We start from the raw sequence: 19,692 nt of genomic DNA, 5'->3' as shown, positions 1-19,692 counted from the left end.
AGCATCAAAGGATACTAATGGTGACCATGGTCACGACTTGGGTTTGAGTGGGGCTTTGTAATACATGTCAATCTTCTTCTAGTTGATTTCCTCAAGTGGAGGAAAATTGGCATGAAACACAAAACACAGAACCTGGCTCATAGTAGGCGTTCATCTAGTTCATTCTCTTCTTGAGGCCTCACACACAACCCCCTGGGATAGATGTTAGTAATTCCACTTTTTTAGGAAAAATGAGATTCCCAGAAAGACAAAGTCCTTTGCCAAGGAGTGTCTAGCAGGGTAATGGCAGACAGGATTTGAACCCAGTTACTCAGATTACAAGTTAGTGACCTTGGCCGGGCGGTGGTGGCGCACGCCTTTAATCCCAGCACTCGGGAGGCAGAGCCAGGCGGATCTCTGTGAGTTCGAGGCCAGCCTGGTCTCCAAAGCGAGTTCCAGGAAAGGCGCAAAGCTACACAGAGAAACCCTGTCTCGAAAAACCAAAAAAAAAAAAAAAAAAAACAAGTTAGTGACCTCTTCCTTTCTAATTTAGCTGTGTCTAATGGCCCATCCAACTCTAAGATTCTAAACCCACCTCCTCGATGTAACCTTCTACATTGTACACAAAGCTGCCAGACTTTGAAAAACGGTAAACATGACGTGCATATAGTAGGCTTTTTTTTTTTTTTAAATTACAACGTGTTAAATGTTGTCATCAAAATTGTTCTCAGCGGGGCGGTGGTGGCACATGCCTTTAATCCTAGCACTCGGGAGGCAGAGCCAGGTGGATCTCTGTGAGTTCGAGGCCAGCCTGATCTACAGAAAGAGATCTAGGACAGGCACTAAACTACACAGAGAAACCCTGCCTTGAAAAAACAAAAAAAAAAACTGTTCTCTTTGGTTCAAAAGGCTCTGAATCCATCTAACACCATGCTGTGAGTGATGATTGTTGCTGGCACAATTTCATACAAGCCTTTTCCAACATGAAATATTTTTGCAATACTGGAGATATCTCACCAGTTTTATAATGTGAAATACTCTGGGGAACAATCCATGCTCTCAAATCATTATTTGTATTAATGGTTTTAATTGGAATGATTCTGACTGTTTAGGTAGAAATGTCCTTTGTGTTACTGTCAGTAGAGATTCAGATGAGTGGGTGAGTGTGGGTAGGTGTGTGCATGTATGAGTTAAGGGGTAGGTCGATAAGTGGTGGATGAATGGATGTGCAGATAGATGGATAGATATTAAATGGATGGGTAGGTGGGTCGGTAGTAGATGAGTGGATGGATGCATTCATGAATGAGTGCACACATGTATGAATGGATGGATAGGAGGTGGATAAATGAGTGAATAGATAAATTAATGGGTAGATGGATAGGTGATGGATGGATGGATGGATGGGTAGGTGGGTGATAGATAGCAGATGGGTGGTTAGAGGGATGAATAAATGGGTAGGTAGATGATGCATGGACTGACACCCAATTCTGGTTTCCTTAACAGCGTGTGGTTCAGGAGAATGAGACAGAAACCATGTCAGCACTAGTATGTGCATAAGTTTTGATTGTGTCACCAGTGATGCAGGTGACCCAAAACATGTCACACCTCCTTTTCCAGTCTCGATTTCTTCATCCAAAAGTGAGAAGTAAACTGAAGTAAATACAGCTCAGAGCATTCACCATTTTCCCATCTTCTCAGTCCACATTTTTGGAAAACAGTGATGTGAGAAATTCAAAGGCTTCAAACCTTGAGTTCTGAGAGAGAAATCCCAATAAATGTCTACAGTCCTGGCAAGTCTGGCCCAGATTCCTTACATGCTTATTAGTGAGGATAATTTTTAGCCCCCTTACAACACTTTATGACAGGCTCAACAAGTGAAGAAACATGGATCTGAGAAAACTGGCCAGCATTGCTCCAACCAAAAGCAGTGTGGACACCCTGGGGGAGCGATGTGGAGAAGTTTGAAAACAAGCACTTACGGAACAAATTGTGCAGAAAGATAGAGTAGGAAAGCGTGCTGGCTGCCCTCGATGATTTCAGATCCCAGCCTTGTGGGACTGAGGCTAGGAAGCAGCCCAGAGAAGCAGAGGACGACTCCCTCAGCCTCAGTGGGTTCCTGCTGGAGTGAGGGGGGTGGATCATGCATGGGCGTGAACCAGAATGAGGCACACAGGCTAGTTTAAACCCTATGTTTGCTGTTCTTGAGTGCAATCATTCTGAACAAGCCGCTCAGTCTTCCAAAGCCTGGTGTGTACATTTAGACAAGGGAACGATGACCTCAGGGACTCTGTCTGGCTGTGAGCAGACATACATTAGTGTTAGCTTCCTTTCATGTCAACTCCAGTAGATAGACCTCTAAGTTCCTCGGCACATCTTTCTATCTATCATGGCAGAATAGGCCTGTAATCCACGCACTGGGGAGGTGGAGACAGGATTTTTCCTGTGACACACTGGTCAGTCAATCAAGTGAAATCACTGAACTCCAGTTCAGTGGATGACTATCTTAGAACATAAAGTGGAAGACACTCGGCATTACCTCTGTCCCCTAAACTTACACACACACACACACACACACACACACACACACACACACACACACACACAGACACACACACACACACACACAAATGTGTACACACATGTACCCATACATAGACATACAGATAATGATAAAAGGGCAGAGATGGGAGGCTCTACTGGGAGAAATGAGAAAGCAGAGTGGACCCATTGGCTTGAGGGTTGGGAGCATGATGCTGGATCAAGAGATAAACTGTCCCTGGTGTGTGAGCCTAGACATCACCTCTGCCACAGCCACCTGGACTGAAGCCGCCTTTAAAGCCCAGATCTCCCCAGCATCTGACTGTAGATCCAGTTTTTCATGGGGCAAGCCGAAAGAGTACAACATTGAGACAATGGAGCACAAGAAGTCTCAGTTCTCCCGCATTTAATTTCGTTTTCCCAATGATTGGAGTATCTTGCCACACCCTAGGTTTCACACATCACCTGTCTCTGAGGAGTGCTATAAAAAAAAATCAGGCAGGAGAGATGGCTCAGAAGCAAAGGGTGTGCACTGCTTTTGAGGAGGACCCCGGGTTGGTTCCCAACACCCATAACAGGTGACTCACACCTACCTGTAACCCCACACAAGGAGATCTGACACCCTCTTGTGGCCTCTACATCACCTGCAGTCACAGGCACACACCCACACACAAACACACATATGTAGATGTAATTTACAAATAGATCTTTACAAAAAAAATAAAAATGGAAAGATCTGGTCATGTATCAGAGATTCCATATGTGTGAAACTGTCTAGCACAGTGCGTGGCTATCAGTTTAAATTAGGAATAAATGAACAGTCGGGCGGCGGTGGCGCACGCCTTTAATCCCAGCACTCGGAAGGCAGAGCCAGGCGGATCTCTGTGAGTTCGACGCCAGCCTGGTCTACAAAGGACAGGCTTCAAAGCTACACAGAAAAACCCTGTCTCGAAAAAACAAATTAGGAATAAATGAGAGTTTCCCTTCTGATGTTCAGAGTCCAGTTGTTGTATCTCTACAGTAAGTTTTAAAATGATGTCAAGCCAGAAGTGCACACTGGAGAAAGGACATCACCTTCAGCAAGTGATAGTAAGGTCACACTGAATGGCTGCATGTAGAAGAATCCAAATAGATCCATTTCCATCGCCTGCACAAAACTCAACTCCAAATAGATCAAGGACCTCAATGTAAGATACCCTGAATCTGATGGAGAATATGGTTGAACTCACTGGCACAGGACCCCAAAAGCACAGGCATTAAGATCAACAATTAATAAATGGTACTTCAGGAAGCTAAAAACTTCTGTACAGTAAAGGACACCATCGTTTGAGCAAATACACAACCTACAGAATGGGAAAAATCTTTACCAATTATGCATCTGATAGAGGTTTCGTATCTAGATATACAAAGAATGCAAACAAACTGGACATCAAGAAAACAAATAACCTAATTTTAAAATGGAGTACAGAACTAAAGAGAGGGCTCAAAAGACAAAATGCAAATGTCTGAGAAACACTTAAATAATGTCCAACATCCTTAGCCATCAGGTAAATGCGAATCAAAACTAATTAGAAATTTCATCTCACACCAGTCAAAATAGCCAAGATCAATAAAACGAAGGACAGCAAATGCGGAGGAAGACACGGGGAACGGGGAACACGTAGTCACAGCTGGTGGAAGTGCAAACTGGTATAACCACCCTGAAAATCAGTGTGGTGGCTCCTTGGGAAGCTAGAAATAACCTGCTACAAGATCCAGCTGCCCCACTCTTCGGCATATACCCCAAGGACTCTGCATCCCACTACAGAGACACTTGCTCGTCCATGTTCTTTGCTGCTCCCTTCATAACAGCCAGAAATTGGAAACAGCCTAGATGTCTATCAACGGAAATGGATAATGGAAATATGATACCTTTACACAACAGAATACTATTCAGCTGTTAAGCAAAATGAAATTTGCAGAGCAGTGCATCATTTAACCCTTATCAGAAAAAGCTGCTTCTTACAGTAGATGGTGATTAATGCAGAGGCCCACAAATGTGCAGAAAGCGAGATACTTTGGAGTGCTCAGGCCTGAAGGCTCCCTCAAGGCTCTGGGATCTATACAGAAGAGGAGGGGGAAATACTGTAAGAGCCAGAGGTGGTGGTTAATTTTGAGGTTGATTTTTCCAGTTTTCCAGGTGCACATATAAGAGACTGTGACAGCATGCACAAACCCTGCACAACATCAAAGCAGACAAAAATGCCAGGAGGAAGGAGAAGTGGGCACAAAGTCCCACCCCTAGCTGAGAAACTTCATGAATGACAGCTGCTTGGAAAGGGAAAAATCAGTGTTCTTCAGGACAGTGATACTGGGTGGATCAACCACACTCCAGGGCAGACCCTATGGTCAGGACTATGGCCAGCACAAATTGGACTCCACGTTTCCTAGTGGATTCTTTTCTTTTTTCTTTTTTGGGAGAGAGAAAGACATAAAGTTGGATGGATAGTAGGGGAGGGATCTGGGAAGAGTGGGGAAATGGGAAAGAATATAGTAAAAACACTGTCTGAAATTCTCAAAGAGTAAATTTAAAGGAGGGGAAATGAGTATAACATAAAATAAATCAATAAAATGATGTCACAATTTCTTAATACAGTTTAAGCCATGGATTTGTTTTTAAAATGTGTAGATGATCACTTTGCTAATTCAGTGATGAAATAAAATTCCAGAAGGGAGTAACTGTTTTATGATGGGTGGGTGCTACATTTATGGAAAGGGGCTGAGCAGTACATGAACTCCAGCTTGTCAGGCTTTATTTCCACCCTGAACTTCTCAAATAGGAATGCACCCTCTGGAGAGAAAAATCAGTGCTGGGCTCTACAAAAACAGTCCACATTCACGCCTCTGTGTGTGTTACATCACTGCAGGTGGAACCTTTATTTTCTCACAAGCCAACTGGGAATTTTTGCTTAAATGAAACGCTGAGATACCTGGGAAAGGCAGGGAGCATGTCACTTTTCTCTACATGGGACCCTGCGTTCTGTGTGTGTTTGAAGACAGGCCACTAGGCTCCAAAAGACTCAGAATGGCTGCCCTGTAGAACAGTGGTTCTCAACCTTCCTAGTGCTGCGACCCTTTCATACAGTTCCTCGTGCTGTGGTGACCCCCAACCATAAAATTAATTTCACTGCTATTTCATAATTGTAGTTTTGCTGCTGTTATGAATTGTAATGTAAATATCTGTGTTTTCCAATGGTCTTGGTGACCCCTGTGAAAGGGCTGTTTGATCCCAGGGGTTATGACCCACAGGTTGAGAACCATTGCCGTAGAGCCTTCTGAGTATCCTGGGTCGATCTGCTTGGTGTCATGAACATGGGAATTGGCATCTGTCTCTCGTATGTTCCCCAGATTTTCCGAGTTAAGGTTAGTAAGTAACCTCATTAGCTACCTTTTGGAGGTGGAACTTGGTTCTCTAAAAGTCAGGTGGTGTAATCCTAACTTCCGGTTACTTGAGAATATGATACTCACTGAGACGGGGCCTTTAGAGAGGTGAGCAGGCTTAAATGGGGCTGCTGGGGTGTGTTCTAGCTTCATGTCGGTTGCTGTGATAAAATACCCAACAAAAAGCAACTGAGAGGAGGAAGGGGTTTTTCAGCTTACAATCCCAGGTGACAGTCCATCATTGTGGGGAAGTCAAGGCAGGAACAAGTTTGCTGACTTCATTAGTATCCAGCAAGCAAGGAGAGAAAGGAAGGGCCAGGGTCCCAATACTGTCCTCAAGGGTGCATCCTCAGTGACCTGACGTCCTCCCACTAGACCCTACTTCATGACAGCTCTACCACCTCCCGGTTAGCGCCACAGGCTAGGGACCAAGTCTTCAACATATGAGTTTTGGGGAGACACTTCAAAACCACAGCACTATGGTCCAGGCACTTCTCTCTCATCAGGACCACAGCCTCCCGAGCCCCCTCAGGTTCCTAAGTCCCCTTCAGTACAGTCTCCTCACTGCTGATAAAAACATCTTAGAAGCACCCCTCTGCCTCCACATATACGAAGAATGTCCACGCAGTGTTCACCCTTTTTTCATTCCCATGTTGGGCTTTGTCTTTCCAAAAGGAAGTTATGGATTCCTTCTTTCTTTTTTAATTGTTTTCAAATTTTAATTTAATTTTATGTGTATGGGTGTTTTACTTGTGTGTACCATATGTGTACAGTGCCCTGAGAGGCCAGAAGATGGTCTTAGATGCCCTGGAACTGGAATTGCTGACAGTTGTGAGCAGCCACGTGAATGCTGGGAATCAAACCCAGGACTTCTACAAGAGCAGCCAGTGCTGTTAACCACTGAACAATCTCTCCAGCCCCAGGAGTTTCTCCCTTTGTATGTAGTTTTCTCTCCCCAAACCATGCTAGGAGGAGGGCTCGTATTTTAAGCTTATCGATTCACCAACAGCCAGGCCCATACAGTGAGTAGGCACCTCTCTCATTCATGGATCAGATGACTTAAAACATGTGTGAGCTCCCAGCCTTAATCCGAACTTGTATATGGTTTCTCCAGACAGTAGGAAGTCAGGAAGTGAAGAAACTAAGAGCATCAAAGAAGACAGGATTTGAGATGAACTCTTGGTATGGTGGAGGAAGGCACGCTTCTTGTTTTGGCCTGGGATTTCTGTGGAACAAGAGTACAAGGCGGAGGCCTCGTAGCTGTTGGTGAGATGTGCTCCTCAGAAGCAATGGCGGGAGATGGAGAGAATAAAGCCAGGAAATAGAGGAAGCCAAGGGAGGCACATGGCTCTGAGTGGGTCTCCGTTGGGACTCCACCCCTTTCTGCTGTCTAAGGAGCCGGTCACAAGGGCCTCAAGCTGTCTGTTCCAAGAAAGCATTATCATCTGACTCCTGCCTCCATCCATCAGGATCTCCCAGGGGCCCAGGGCATGAAAGTATAATTCTCAGATCATTCCCTGTGTTTCTGAGATGCCCAATGCACTGGATGCCAAAAGCTAGAGAGGGGAGGCGAGCTGGGTGGTGGTACAGCAGGTGGTACACTGGGGGACTTGGGCGCTGCAGACACAGTTGGAGGAAAAGGCTGGCTGAGGATGGGAGGCGCAGCCCACGACCTGCCAAAACAGCCAGTCCAAGCCCATCTTTTTCCAGGAAGAGCTGAGGACACTTGTGTTTCATGACACTCTCCGTTTTCAATCAATCAATAACACTTCTGACAACTGTTTACGCATTGCCTATGAAGTTCAAGGCTCTGTGTCAAAGCATTGTGCTGGTCTAAGCAATCTTGACTTGCACTTGGAAAGAATCAATCACTTTCCTATAAGGTACATGCTCCTAGTGAAATTTCCCTCCCTCCCTCTGTTTCTCCGTCTCTCTCTCTCTCTCTCTCTCTCTCTCTCTCTCTCTCTCTCTCTCTCTCTCTCTCTCTCTCTCTCTCTCTTTCTCTGAATGGCTGGCCATGATTTCAGACACTTGAGCCTCCAAAATGGGAAGCCAGGGCTAATCTCCTTGTTAGGAGGCTTTTGGTTTATAATTCATCTTGGATCTCGTTTTCACAGTAATCAGCAGAAACGATTAGAGACAGTGTGTGCTTGGATCAGGATCGGGCAACCCTTCTTCCAGGACACAGTATACACAATGTATCCAGCCTGGCCTCCGGGGATAATAACAAACACATTGGTGGGACTAGCGTCCTTTGAAGTTCTGACAGGGCATACTACTACGGTGGCTGTGACGGGCTGGTGGCCCCTATCCAGCCTGTGTACCAGCAATGTGCCAGGGACAGGACCTATTTGTAGGTGATGGGCAGATCAAAGGTGACTTTTCAAGACGAAGATAAGTCGGGCAGAGTGCGGTGGAAGGATTAACCCCTCATTCCAGTCATGAGACTTCTGGTGAGGTGGCCCAAGCCAGGCATGGTCAGCCCCCTCTCGGCTCTGCAGAGCCCAGCCACTGAATCAATCTTCACAGCCTCTGGTGAACTGGACATTTCCATGTTCTGCTGAAGAAGAGACTGAGGCCAGGAGGTGGAATGACCATTAATGACATGCCTCCTGACTCTTGTTCCCATGGCCCACACCACGGCCACCCTCCGGAGGGTGAACTAAAGAGCTGTCAATATAAAAGCAGCTTACAGGGGGATGAACCCATGAGCAGCCACAGCCAGGAGTCCACAGACTGTGAGCTGAAGAGATCACAGCAGGACACTGTGTCTGCCATGTCCCACTGACATGAGGTGAGAAACTGAGGCAGGGCAGGTGAAGAACAGAGATCCCAACACTTCCCCCTAAGTCTCTGCTCAGGACACCCCAGAGCTTGGGCAAACCTCAGTTCATCAGAGGTGGGAAGGCCACCCTGAGGTGTGAGGAGTCTGCTTCTGACGTTGTGACTAGGGAGTGACTGGGAGAAAGAGTGCCAGCCCCTCGGTTGAAGCCACAGGTGGTTTAAGGCCACATTTCCACAGACCAGGTGGCGGGATAAGCAATTCCTTCTTCTCCTTCATCCACAGCCCACTGGTCCTCAGGCCCCTGGAAGCCTCAGGTCCTGCCTGTCTGTCCCTCCTCAGAACTGTCCAGCTCCGAGTCGCTCTCTCTAAACAGGAAATGGTGCTGAGACTGTTCATGTAGGAACAATTAATTGGCAGTCCGCTTCCCCGAGGGCTGTGTGGGTCCTTGATCATCGCACCAACTAATCTGACCATTAATCCAAATTAAGAAGGAAACTTCCTCCCTAAGCCCACGCCCTCCATCAAGTCACTGTTTGTTATGTCTCTTCTTCAGATCCACCCATTTGCATATTGAGATTTTACGGTGTCCTTTCTGGGGCACTGTTCCACCTAATATTATTAGTATAACGATCTCATGAGAATTTTGCCATCCTTGTCCCAGTCACTTATAATTTTAATGACTGAAAAAGACTCCCACCAGGGGACCCCTAGGGAAAAAAAAAGCAAACTTTCTGCTCTGGTTCTCAGTCGACAGTCGGAGGAGAAAACGGCACATGATGTCAGGGAGCCTTCCTCCCCACACCAGGCAAGCAGCAGGTTCTGCTAAGACGCTAGTTGGGTGTCTTCTAATTCACTTCTGACTGTCTATCAGTACCCGCAGGCTGAGGGCCCAGTCTCCCAGATGTACCACCTCCACCACCAGCCTTGGGCCCAGGTCTGTTTTGCCTATGCTTCTGATTGGTGAGCTACAAATCAGGGTTTCCAGAAACCTGTCTTTGGGATCAGTTCATTTGCGAGAAAATCCAGAGAAGCAATTCTGCTTAATGATTTATCATAAAGGGTATTACCAAAGATGGACACCAAGATGTGCTTGGGGTATAGCAGGTTTTTTTTGACCTGACAGTTGTGAGCTGCCCAATGTGGGTGCTAGGAGCACCCAAGTTCCTTGGCATGTCATCCTCTAGCTATTTGGAAGTACTTCAAACTCAGTCACTTGGGGTTTGGAAGATTCCTTATGTAGACATGATTGATTACATCATTGGCCAGTGGTAGCCTCTCAACCTTCAGTATCTCCTCCTTTCCTAAAGGTTGGTGTGTGTGTGTGTGTGTGTGTGTGTGTGTGTGTGTGTGTATGTGTGTGTGTGTGTGTGTGTGTGTGCGCACGTGTGTGTGTGTGTGTGTGTGTGCGCGCGTGTGTGTATGTGTGTGCGCGTGCATGCATGCTGGGACTGAAAAAAATCCCAACTCTCCCAAATTGTCTCTTGCTTTTTCTAGTGACCAGACACCATTCCTGAAGCCCCTGGAGGCCAACCATCATTCACTCCATTAGCGTACCAGGAGATACTTTTGATACTATTGTGCAGCTTCTGAAGTGGTTATCAGTCCTGTGCCAGGAAAGGGGGTGAAGAACAAAGACATATTTTGCAATAACACAAGGACACATTGTAACTGACCCAGTCTCTTCCCCACGATTCTCCTGTTCAAGCTTGGTAAATAAACAGAAACCTTTCCCCATCTTTTGAAAATTTTTCCTAACAGTAAGTTCCCAGAAGTTGGATTAGTAGGTCAAATGGTGTAGACATTTTTTTTTAACTATTAAAAAAAATCCCAGCCAAGAGGCTAAAGAGATGGCTCAGCAGTTAAGAGCACATCCTGCTCTTCGAGGACCCTGGTTTGTTTCCTAGCACCCACGTTAGGCAGTTCACAACTATCAGGTCCCAAGGGAACTCCATTTCCCCAAATTCTAGTGGTTAGACAAAATCCAGAATTCCTCGGGAACTTGTGAAGTCAGTTCTTCTCCATCAAAAGGAACCATTTCCTTTATCCTCCCCAGAAGGAGCAAATGGCTGTCTGTGGTGCTATTGGCATGCCAAAGCTCATGCTGGCCTCCAGGCTCCCTCCATGCCATAAGTACCTGCTACACACATCAGAGTTCATGCTAGCATCCCAGCTGTCCTCCTCTCCTTCGCTACCCTAACTCCAGTTCTAAGGGATCCAGCATTTTCTTCTGGTCTCCGTAGGTACCTGCATTTTCTTGTTCATACCCCACACAGACACACATGCATACACATAATTTTAAAAAAACAGCTAAATTACTTCCCATGCATTATACTAATATATACTACATTATAGACTTTGAGCAAGTTTCCACACTCTTGTTAGGAATCTGCCCTGATCTCACCACTTCTGGAGGGAGGCACTTGCCAAGTGTCCTTCAATGTCCCTGTGGTCCTTCCACTCCTGAGGGCTGACAGTGTCATTGTTCACAGCTGGGAAAATCTAAAAATGGGCCTTCCAGGCACCAGCTCAAGGCCACCCTGCTAGTAGGAGTCAGGGGTAAGCCTACACTCCTTCCAAGGTCCCAGCACAAACCCTGCCTTATCATCAGGCCAGGGACACAGAAGACAGGCAGGCAGGCAGGTATCAGAAATCACAGAACATTATATTCAAGGCAGAGTGTGGGGGAGGGGGAGGATGAAAGGTAGCGACCATGCCAGCAGGTCCAAAGAGGCGTCAGGAATAAGTGGCTTTTTGTGCTTTTCAGGTAAGCTGTGGCACTGGACTATGCTTCCTGAAGTCGTGGTGAGCAATTTAAGTGAAAAAAAAAATCATTAATAAGCAGAGTTCAGGTGGCCGCTCACTGGGTCAGGTACTTGCTTGTGAGTGTGGGTTCCATCTGCTGGTATGAAAGAGCATTCTCTACCCACAGGGAGGGCAGCAGGAATCCATGTTCCATGTCTGTGTGTCTCCAGCTCCCTGGGGATAGTCTAAAACTCTGTTGCGGACTGAATGTATGTACTCCATGCCCAGGAGAATTAAATTGGAGATGAGATTTAAAGGAGGGACTTAAGGAGGAGTGATGTCATAAGGGTGGGTCATGCTCCCACGGTCTTGTAAGGAGATAGCAGGAGAGCAGGTATGTGAGTGTCCTGCACACCCAGTAGGAGGCCTGAGGAGAAGCCCGCCATGGGGAGCACCTTGAACTCAGACTTCCAACCTCCAGTGTGAGCCTCTCCATCTGTGGTCTTCCATATGGCAGTGGAGCTGACTTCCACGACTGCCCCCTACCCCTAGGACTAGCTTAGTGAGACTTGTTCTCTGAACTCCAGAGTAACAGTGTAAGTTAGGGTCAGGCCCTCTGCATCCTTTGAAGGCCAAACACCCAGCAAAAATGCAGGCATTTTGTCCCCCAAATGGGGAAAAGCTGCCAGGAATTTTTATTTGGTTCGTTGCTGTGTTTTCTTGGACACAGGGCCATGCTGGGCCATGCAAGCCTTCATAGTTGCCTGGGCTTCTTGCAGGAACCATCACAAGTGCTGGAGTGACCCTGACCATTCCCATCATGGACAAAGAGGAGGTGATAGGTGGAGGTGAGAAGATCCAACTACATCCTGGTATTGAGGGGATAACGCGACACGGTGGCAATGCATATGCCCCCGCCGTATCTTTTGTCCCAAGGTATTTCACTGGGAAAACACAAGTTAAACGAGAAACTGATGTCCAGTTGCAGGGAAAGTCTTGGCAGGACTAAACACAAAGCTCGGGCCCTATGTGTTTGCACTGGTCACACACAAAGGGAGGTTGCTCCTGCTTCTGTCCTGTACCTTGGGGTCAGGAGACACTAGTAGAGTGGGAAAACCAATCTGTGTCACACTCTGTGACAGACTCCTCATTAACAGTGCTGAAAGAATATTGCGTTCTGCTTTTGTGCGCATGTATGGGGGGGTTATACGTGCGCATGTGCGAGAATGCACATGGAGACCAAATGTCAGCCAGGAGGTGACGCCCCTTGGGTGCTCTCCACCTTATTTTTGGAGGCAAGGTCTCTCACTGGCCTCGAATTGACTGAAATTGACTGGAAATGAACTGTCAGTGAGCCCCAGCGTCCGTCTGTCTCTGCCTCACCAGTGCCGGGTCTGCAGATTCAGGCCACCATGCTCAGATTTTTTCCGTAGGCCTGGAACTCAGGTCCACGTGCTTGCACAGCAAGTACCTGACCCAGGGAGCTACACCCGGGGCCTGAACTCTGCTTATTAATGATTTTTGTTTGTTTGTTTTGGGTTTTTTTTTTGCATTTAAATTGCTCACCACGACTTCAGGAAGCATAGTCCAGTGCCACAGCTTACCTGAAAAGCACAAAAAGCCACTTATTCCTGATGCCTCTTTGGACCTGCTGGCATGGCCGCTACCTTTCATCCTCCCCCTCCCCCACACTCTGCCTTGAATATAATGTTCTGTGATTTCTGATACCTGCCTGCCTGCTTGTCTTCTGTATCCCTGGCCTGATGATAAGGCAGGGTTTGTGCTGGGACCTTGGAAGGAGTGTAGGCTTACCCCTGACTCCTACTAGCAGGGTGACCTTGAGCTGGTGCCTGGAAGGCACATTTTTAGATTTTCCCAGCTGTGAAAAATGACACTGTCAGCCCTCAGAAGTGGAAGGACCGCAGGGACATTGAAGAACACTTGGCAAGTGCCTCCCTTCAGGATTTTTCTAGATTAAAAAGGGGGGGGCAGATGCCCCATGCAGCTTTGTAAGGTGGAGGACAGCTGCGGCTCTGGGGCCTTCCCTGCCCGGCAGCCAACCCTGTCCACACACCCTGCCACCTCTAGGATCTGCTTCACCTGAAAATGGGTGTCGCCGTTCCTACTCCCCAAGCTTACGGAGAAGTGCAAAAGAGCAACTTCTAAAATCCAGGACTGTTTGACAGACAGCAGATGGTGATAACTGCCGTCTTCTTTCCTGCCTGGACTGACTACCCTGGCAGCAGATTCAGAGGAGAGAACCAAGAAGGGGCAGACAGTCCAAGTTCCCCCTTGCTTTATGCTCCAGACAATCTCTTGGCATCCCGTCTCAGATAATTAAGAGGATGAATTTTGTCCTCTGCACCTCCCAGGGAAAGGTGGGTTGAAAATGAAGTGGCATGATAGCTGTGTGGTCCTGTACAAAAATGCAGGATACGGGGCTGAAGGGTTGGCTCTATTGGTGAAGTTCTTGACTTACAAGCACGAGGACCTGAGTTCAATCCCCGGTAACCACATAAAAATTAGGACCTGTTGCCATGTAATCCCATTTGTAATCTGTTTGTAATCCTGGTGCTGGGAAAGTGGAGACAGGAAGACTCCTGGGGCTCACTAGTCAGCCAGCCTGACCAAATTAGCAAGATCTAGGTTTCAGTGAGAGACCCTGTCTCAAAAAACAAGTCAGACGGTGCTTGAGGAATGACACCTGAAACTGACTTACACACACACACACACACACACACACACACACACACTCGCGCACACACACGCACACATACACACACACGCACACATCTGATGAACATACGCCCCTCTCCCCCCACACCAATGCCCCATGTTCGTGTCACTAAACATCCTGCCTGTCACACACAAAGCCTTCACTGTTGTTAGTGCACTCTTGCTGTGCTGGGGAATAGCTATCTGGTCAGAGCACATCTGGAGCACCCTGACTGAGCCTGAAGATGATGGTGTATTCATGAACAGGACAGCTGACTGTGGCCAGGGAGCTGACTCAGAACTGAGTGTGGATAGAAAGCCAGGTGGAGCAAAACACGTTATAAGAAATGGGCTTATTCAGGAGCCTGACCCTACTGCAGCCTGAGGCGGGGGTTTGTTCATACACTGACTATATATTGTCACAAAATAGCCACTAATTCATCAAGTAGGACCCAGCCATCAATACCAAGTCAGGTTCTGAAATAAAATAGCTGTGTGAATTCTACCGAGTACCCCAGTTCCAGCCGGGGTTTATGTTAGGGAGCTCATTATCTTCCAAACCTATTCTGCATCTGAGTGTGTCTGTTACAAAGTTTGCTCTCCACATTCAATCCCCCATCAGAGAGGTGTTCATATTGGGGACCCTGGTGCCACACTTCCAGAGTCCAAAGTCAGTCTCCCCTATCTCCTGGCCCTGCGATCTTGTGTGTGACTTACCCTCTGCTTGCCTCAGTTTCCCCATTTGGAGCATGCGGATGCTAATGATATTTGAGGCTTATGTGGCAGGGTCTTTGGGATTCTTCGTATTAGCATGGAAGGCACGCAGAAGAATGTTTGGCACACGGCGAAGACTCGGGAGATGCCGGTTGTTATTGTTAGTCTATGGTTTACTTTTCCACTTGTGAAAGTATAAAAGTTGAAGAATCATTAAAGCACATTAAAAGTAGATATGCCAGGGAGGGAGATAAATGAGCTGTTTGCATAAACACGAATTAAGAGAGTCACACTCAAGCAAGAATTGTTCCCTGTTGAGGACAGCAACCATCTGGAAGGAATTAGAGGGGGAGGGGCGGGTCATGAGCAGAGAACACTCGGTGACTGTTGGAAGGAGATAATTCACTCTGCTGTGCGTAAATGGTCCCAAAGGAAGGACATCGCTCTAGGCTTGGCCAGCATGAGATGGGGCCCCGAAAATATTTGACCTCACAAACAGTGATCTGATTGGTCTACGTACCTAAGCTATCTAGGTCATTCCAATGAACAAGCACATCACCTTGAAAAGGCTGCTTCTGTAACAGAATTATCCTAATAACACGGTGCCACATTCTATCTGTGGAATGAGCAATAGGAAAACCGTGAGGTGTAGTGAAGTAAGGGTATATTGAAACTGACTCTCTTAAACATCTATGCTATAAGTATGAATTAGCGTAATTTGGGGAGAGTCATTGACTATGATTTTATTGTTCGGTTGGTTTTTGGCTTTTGAGACAGGGGAGGTTGGTCTCACTCTGTAGCCCAGGCTGGCCTATAATTTACTATGTAGCCTAGTCTGGCTTCAAGCTCATGGCAATCCTCCTGCCTCAGCCACCTTTGTATTTGTTGCGAGCCACCACATCTGGTTATGGGATTTTTTTTTTTTAAGTCACAAAAATGTCTATTTATCTTTTGCCTACTAAGCCAACTTCTGAGACTTTATTGTTATAAAAATCTTAAGTGAGAAAGAAAGAGAGAGAGAAAGAAAGGGGAAAAAAGAAAAAAGTCTGCATTTATTTGCTGAGACAATCGTGTGTCCCCAGAAACTCCTTGCAGCCAGCAAAATTGTAAGAGACTAAGAGAAAGATGATAAAATTCTTGTGAAATAATTATAATTATAATATTAAATGAAAAACTCTGCAGGAATGGCATTGTAAGACCTGGGTACGCAAATGATGGAGCTGGGAAAGCTAAGCAAACAGTGCTTTGAAGGAGGGTGTGGGCTTGGGGGAGGAGCTTTGAAGGAGGGTGTGGGCTTGGGGCGGAGTTTCTTTCTAATTTGGATTTGTATTCAGATTGGTTGTGCAATGATCAAGGACTCCCAGGGACTCCCAGGGAGGGTGAAAGGTAATTGTTAGCTGTCCCTATGTGGACACAGGCTTAGCTCCATTCCCTGGACAAAGAGAAAGACCTAGAGCCTCTAGGTAGCAAAGAAGGGTCAGATGGGCAGGGCCTGGGGCCTTCAGGGCTGTGGATGAAGGAGGAGTTGCTTATCTCACTACCTGGTCTGTGGAAATGTGGCCTTAAACCACCTGTGGCTTCAACCGAGGGGCTGGCACTCTTTCTCCCAGTCACTCCCAGTGACAATGTCAGAAGCAGACTCCTCACACCTCAGGGTGGCCTTCCCACCTCTGATGAACTGAGGTTTGCCTGAGCTCTGGGGTGTCCTGAGCAGAGACTTAGGGGGAAGTGTTGGGATCTCTGTTGTCCACCTGCCCTGCCTCAGTTTCTCACCTCATGTCAGTGGGACATGCAGACACAGTGTCCTGCTGTGATCTCTTCAGCTCACAGTCTGTGGACTCCTGGCCGTGGCTGCTCATGGGTTCATCCCCCTGTAAGCTGCTTTTATATTGACAGCTCTTTAGTTCACCCTCCAGAGGGTGGCCGTGGTGTGGGCCATGGGAACAAGAGTCAGGAGGCATGTCATTAATGGTCATTCCACCTCCTGGCCTCACATCTCTTCCTCAGTAGAACAGGGAAATGTCCAGTTCACTAGAGACTGTGGGGATCCATTCAGTAGCTGGGCTCTGCAGAATCCAGAAGGGGCTGACCATGCCTGGCTTGGGCCACCTCACCAGAAGTCTCATGACCAAGATAAAGGAACTTCTGCGAGGTTCCATCTGTCCATACTTTTGTTCATCCTTTAAGGTGTGATTGACGAACTAGAGCAAGGACATGTGGCAGCCAGCATGTCTGGAGGCTAAGCCTAGCCTTGGGAAAATGAATGAGGGAAGTGTGGATTTTAAGCAGAAAAGATCCTACATATTAAAGGGACGATGTGTTTCTTTGAAATTCTGAAGGGCCACCTTGGGAAATGTACAGGTCCTACATTCTACCAAAGGGAAAGATCCATGGATAAGAATGCAAAATATTCCAAGTGTCAGAACTAACTGATAGTGGAGAGGCTGAGCGGACACTTGGCAGAGTGACTGGCTTTCACGGTCAGAGCAATGGGGGAAGTTGAAGTAGGCCTCCAAGGCTTCATTCACTCAACTCCATACCCCAGAACCTTGTCTAAAGTGACTTGCATTTTCCAAAAGGGTCACTGTAGTGTGGAGCACAAACAAAACATCACCCCAGGTCACCACAAATGCTGTGTGATTCCAGGAACATCACAGACAGGGTACAGCAGCAGGTGATCTTGTGGCCCAACAACCCCCAGCACCCACCATTTTCCTCTTTCTCCTCCCACAGCCAGAATTCTGTTCATGGTACGTGTGATGTCAGAATCAGAGACAGGAGTCGAATCTTCGCACTGCTCCTTATTCACAGTGCTGGCAATCTGAGCAGATGGGATCCAGCCAGCAGCTCTCACAGGGAGAAAACAGAGCAGAGCCAGTCAGTCCTTCCGGGACTCAGGTGTCAACCCCTCTGCTTGCCGCTCTGCTCAGGTGTCAGCCATGTTCCTGAGACGCGTGACGTCTGTGCCTCTCTGCTTACTCCATGTGTATTTCCCTCATTCGGTGGCTGTGTGGGCTCAAGAACTTCTAGAAATGCTGAGTCAAGTTAGTTTCTGCTGGTTTCAACTTTGTATTCCTCCAAGGGAGTCTGGGTTGAGGTGGGGAGTTATCACAGAACAAACAAACTCCCAACAGTACTCGGATGCTGAGCTAGCAATCTGTGTACGGGCTGCTTCCCTTTTACCACATGGAGTGCAAGCGTGTCTCTATAATATAGAAGATAAGCATGCCTAGCAACACCCCTCCTGTCTCCTCTCCTTCCCAGTGCAGAGTCCTCACAGAGAAGTTGTACGCCTGTTTTCTTGTTTGACCAAGCTTTGCACTAAGTTCCTGGCTTTCGAGATTTCCAGAGCAGAATTATCTCATCCTTCCTGCCCTATAGCCACTGGTTTCCTTTTCAGACTCCACCAAGCAGAGCAGTGGTCCCTAGATACCCCAGCACCCAGGAGACACCACGATGCTAGAATCTAGTGATGAAGATTTCTCCTCAGGATATTTCATAACCAGGGAAAAGACCTCTATCCACAGGGAAATGTTGGGAGGGGCAGGGGTGGCTCGTTTTGCTGGGGATGAACATAGGGAACGTACAAGGGTGGAAGGGGGCAGAGAAGGGGAAGGAACAGATCTGAGACTCCCCCCTGCCCAGAGGTGCTGTTGCTGCAGCAGCAGGAGATGGGACCTTGAACACAGGAAGCCATGAAGCCAGCACTGTAGCTGTCAGCCTGGCTCTGCCTGTTGCCTAATAGGATTGCTTTAGGTAGCTCCAGAGAAGGCACAGAGGAAAGCCCAGTTCTGGGATAGCTCACTGGGGTAGGATTTCCTGTGCTACCCTGGGCCACATTAACAGGTCTAGCTATAAAAAGAGGTAGCTGTAATGGGATTGGCTTAGTCTGTTTGGGCCACTATAATGAAACACCTAAAACTGGATAATTTATGAGCAACAGAAACGTCTTGCCCATGGTTCTGGAGGCTGGACGTCTAGGATCAAGGCCCCAGATGATTCAAGGCCTGATGGCACCTCTTGTATGTCCTGCTACAGGGATAGGGTGGACAGTTGCCTGGAACTTCATGCACAAGTCATGATTGTATTTGTGTCATGGAATTCTGCCCACATGACCTAGTCACCTCCAAAAGGCCTCATCTCTTAATGTTATCACTGGCAATTAGGTTATTAAGTTCCCTTAGGTGCATGGGGAGAACTTTAGATGATTGCTGGTACCTACTTCCTGAGGTGAAAGGGATCATAACACATATACACTTTTTCTCAGTGTGTGTGTGCGTGTGCACATGCAACCAAGTTTAATTAGAGTTACTTACAGGAATGTGGGTAAGCAGTATTTAGAGGAGCATGGCCGGCTAACCAGAGGCCACATCATTGAAGAAAACATCTCCCTTCTCCAGCAGCCGTTAACTGCCAATAGCTCTTCAAGGAGGATAGAGCCTCAAGGACCCCTCTCTCCTCTAGGACAGAATGTTGACAGACCAATCTTGTGTGGGTTCTGTGAGTTCATGAGGACAAAGGCCCTCCCATACTTGGAAGACATGCTTGTACACTAACCCTTCCTCCTGCACTTACAATTCTTCCCAACCCCTCTTCCAGGATGTTCCCTAAGCTTTGGAGGGAATAACCAATATCTTAAGTTGAATTCCACAAAACCTATCCAATCCATATCCAACACCTATCCGATGGGAAAAAAAAAAAATGCAGCCATTTCCTATGGATCAACTAACACATGATGTGTGTATTTGTGCAGCAGAGCACAAACTAGGCTCCAACTTAGAGTGACTAGGAATCTTTTA

At 47.1% G+C, this 19,692-nt stretch overlaps 1 protein-coding gene across 1 annotated transcript in view; it reads left to right on the top strand.

Annotated features, from left to right (window-relative positions):
* Scara5 (scavenger receptor class A member 5) overlaps positions 1–19,692 on the top strand; it is an 89,857-nt gene that overhangs the window by 40,668 nt on the left and 29,497 nt on the right. The gene's annotated exons all lie outside the window — the stretch shown is intronic.

This window comes from Peromyscus californicus, unplaced genomic scaffold (assembly GCF_007827085.1).
Source record: "Peromyscus californicus insignis strain IS unplaced genomic scaffold, ASM782708v3 Scaffold_12__1_contigs__length_115047231, whole genome shotgun sequence".
NCBI classification, from domain to species: domain Eukaryota; kingdom Metazoa; phylum Chordata; class Mammalia; order Rodentia; family Cricetidae; genus Peromyscus; species Peromyscus californicus.
The sequence above is the reverse complement of the archived record's forward strand: the minus strand, read 5'-3'. Positions and strand labels throughout refer to the sequence as shown.